Genomic DNA, 4072 nt, shown 5'->3' on the forward strand with positions numbered 1-4072 from the left:
CAATATTATTTAAATTTACCAACACCTCAAACGCCGTGAATTTTGCATGCCACGTTAGTGTGGACGATACAAATTCAACATTTGTAAAAGAGGGTTTTACCCATTAACTATCTTGTCAACGTATCTTTATGACAAATAAAATTATCTCAACACCGTTAATTTTGTATGCCACGTTAGTGTGGACGATACAAAATCAATCATTTGTAAGAGGGTTTTAACCCTTTAATTTTATTATCTTGTCAACCTAGTTTTATGACAAATTAATAGTTGGTTTCATTTGGTCACACAAATAATAGCAATGACTCGATGGGGAGGATACTATTAGATGTGTCTAAGTGTATACCATTACTTGACACTAAGTCCATTAATAAGATTATGCCCTTCCGTTGGGGAAGATCACACGCCTAATTAACTTCCTATAGTCATCCAAAATGGAAGTCTTCTAGTGATCCACAAACAAGCTCATCCGTTATGGAGGAAGGCACTCGGAGCCAACGCCAAGCTTGTTTGCATCACTTACAAACCAATAATGGAGACCATGGAATTTATTTAAAATCCCTCCCACTTAGTTATTTATAAACGAGGAATTTTAACTATGCTAGCCTACTAGTCATGTATACTAACATGCACACACAGCACAATATAAAAGCAATAAATAGAAAATCTAATTTTCAACTATTATGGCTTTTATCTCTAGTTGTCCTCCGTGTGTTGTCATCCCAAGCTGCTGCCATATTTGGCCACCGCCACCGGGTCTAGCTGTCGCATCCATCTTGCTACTAGTTTCGCTGCGCCTCTGGTCCTTAGAAGGTTCCACGCTTTGCAAGATTCGATCCGCGACATAAATAGAATTTTACATTTTTGATCCTATATTCCATAAAAGGAATGTACATGTATCTAGATCAAAAATAAAATCCTAATAAAACTAAATCTCCACCGGTATTTTAATACAATCATGCACACATATAAATTGCCCTTGACATGTCCAAGGGTCCAATCACACACATAATTAACTAAAAGTCATAATAGTTGGATCCTGCGATCCACAAAGTTAGCACATCCTACTATTATCCCGCCTAAATTATGTATGACATGCATAATTAAACTAAATACCAAATACACGAGGCAAAACCCTAGCTCGATACCAATTGTTGGTTGCTACTCGGAAAACCTATAGGTTCCACTGTACAAAAATTTTGTACAAAGGTATGAACCTTTCCTAGCTACCATGTGTTCTTTTAAATTAAATTTTGGATCGCTGAACTTAACACGTTTGATCCAAAACTTAATCTATTTGTTCTTTAGGTTTTGACTTGGATCTCCTGCGGAACTTAACACGTTCGACCCAAGTCTCCTTAAGTTATTAATTCCATTAAATATTAATTTCCATAAAAGGTTCCCAAGACGGACGTGGCGAGGCACATGGCCTTCTTGGATATGGGAGCAACCACCACTAGACAAAACCTTTAATAGAAAGCTAATATTTAATTTCCTAAAATAACTTTAGGTTAACCAAAGAGAACAATCAAATCACAAGGAAAAGAAAGAAACAAAAGAACACAACTTCGAAAAAACATATTCGAAATACTAGAATCGTAAGCCTCTTGTATTTGGTATTATTTCCATAAATAACTAGCATGATGCGGAAAGAAAAATTACTAGTTATACCTTTTAGAAAGACCTCTTGATCTTCTACCGTATTCCTCTTCTAACCTCGGACGTTGTGTGGGCAACGATCTACCGAGATGAGAAACCACCAACCACCTTCTTCTCCTCCAAGCAAGGTTCGGCCACAAAGGAAGAACTTTACCAAAGAAGAAAATCAAAATACTAACCAAGCTCCAAGAGATGCTAGCTTTCTCTCCTTCTTCTTCTTCTTCTCCAAGTAGTATCCGGCCACCACAAGAACTCCAAGAAAAATGAAGTATTCGGCCACCACAAGAGGAAGAGAAGGAGAGGGTAATGGCCGGCCACAACACCAAGGAGAAAAGGGAGAGAAAACAATAGAGGTTGTCTTGTGAAGGCACCCTCACCCCTTCTTTTATATTCCTTGGCCTAGGCAAATTAGGAAATTTAATTACAATAAAATTTCCTTAATTTCCTTGACATGATTTAATTGAGAAAAATTAAATAAAATTTCCCAATTTAATCTCTAATGGCCGGCCACTTCTAGAGGAAATAAATTAGACAAGTTTTAATCAACAAATTAAAACTTCCTAATTTGTTTCCGGAAATTTTAAAAATAAAATTTCTCTTTAAAAATCTCTTCATGGTTGATAAAGGAAATTTCTATAATTTTAATTTTATCAACATGTGGATAATTTTTAAAGAGAAAATAAAATAACTCATCAATCTACAAATAAGGAAAGAGATCTAATCTCTTTCTTTAATCTCTTGTAGATCTTTTACAAGAGAGATAATTTAATTTTAATTCTCTTCAATAAATTATATCTTTCACATAATAAAAATTAAAATTAAAATTCTTTTTTAATTTAATTTGGCCGGCCCCTCTAGCTTGGGTTCAAGCTAGGGCCGGCCACCCCAATTTATACCTAGGCCGGCCCTAGCTTGGTTCCCAAGCTAGCTTGGCCGGCCCCCTTTAGGTGGGTATAGAAGGTGGGTATAGGTGGGTATAGTACTCTATAAATAAGAGGCTACGATAGGGACCGAGAGGAGGAATTGGTTTTGGTCTCCCGATAAAATTAAGCATCCCGTGTTCGCCCCGAACACACAACTTAATTTTATCAATAATAATTCATTCCACTAGAGAACTATCATTGAACTACCGCACCAATCCCAAATTACATTTTGGGCTCCTTCTTATTATGAGTGTGTTAGTCTCCCTGTGTTTAAGATATCGAATGTCCACTAATTAAGTGAGTTACTGACAACTCATTTAATTAATGTCTAAGTCCAAGAGTAGTACCACTCAACCTTATCGTCATGTCGGACTAAGTCCACCTGCAGGGGTTTAACATGACAATCCTTATGAGCTCCTCTTGGGGACATTATCAACCTAGTATCTCTAGGACACAGTTTCCTTCTATAATCAACAACACACACTATAAGTGATACCATTTCCCAACTTATCGAGTTTATTGATTCAACGAACTAAATCTCACCCATTGATAAATTAAAGAAATAAATATCAAATATATGTGCTTGTTATTACATTAGGATTAAGAGCACACACTTCCATAATAACCAAGGTCTTTGTTTCTTTATAAAGTCAGTATAAAAGAAACGACCTCAAATGGTCCTACTCAATACACTCTGAGTGTACTAGTGTAATTATATAGTCAAGATAAACTAATACCTAATTACACTACGACCTTCCAATGGTTTGTTCCTTTCCATCATGGTCGTGAGCTACTGTTTATAATTTATAAGGTACTGATAACATGATCTTCTGTGTGTGACACCACACACCATGTCATCTACAATATAAATTAATTGAACAACTACATTTATCATAAATGTAGACATTTGACCAATGTGATTCTTATTTCTAGATAAATGTTTATACCAAAAGCTAGGCTTTTAGTATACACTCCAACACGAACAGCCCTATTGGGCAGCAACTCTTGGATTCCAGCAGCAAGAACGGCTGTGGAACTTGAGGTAAGGTTTAGGGTTTTGATCTTCGTGGTAGATGATTGCTAGTTGTGTTAGCAATAATTGTTAACTTAGATTTAGAATTAATCTAATGGTGTAATTAGGGTTAAAGAGGCTAACCCTAGATGGTTGGTGGATTAGGAATTTGTTTAGTTATTTGTTTATAATTAACTTAGCTAAACTGTACGATTTACTACAGGACTGTGACTCGAGACGAGTATCTCGACGTCGGAATTGGACCGGATACGATCCTTTCTATTGGAGGCGGGTGCTTTGACTTTATGTCATTTGATATGCATAGTGATGTTTTTAACAAATAGCAATGATTGTGTTTCTCATTTGCTTCGGTTGATCACTACCCGATCTGTTACGTGCTTGTTTGTTTATTTGTTATGCACATCATGTTAGTCCTTATCTGATTATACATGCTTATAGGGGTAGTGACATAACCATGTTA

This window comes from Zingiber officinale, chromosome 7B, assembly GCF_018446385.1.
Source record: "Zingiber officinale cultivar Zhangliang chromosome 7B, Zo_v1.1, whole genome shotgun sequence".
NCBI classification, from domain to species: Eukaryota; Viridiplantae; Streptophyta; class Magnoliopsida; order Zingiberales; family Zingiberaceae; genus Zingiber; species Zingiber officinale.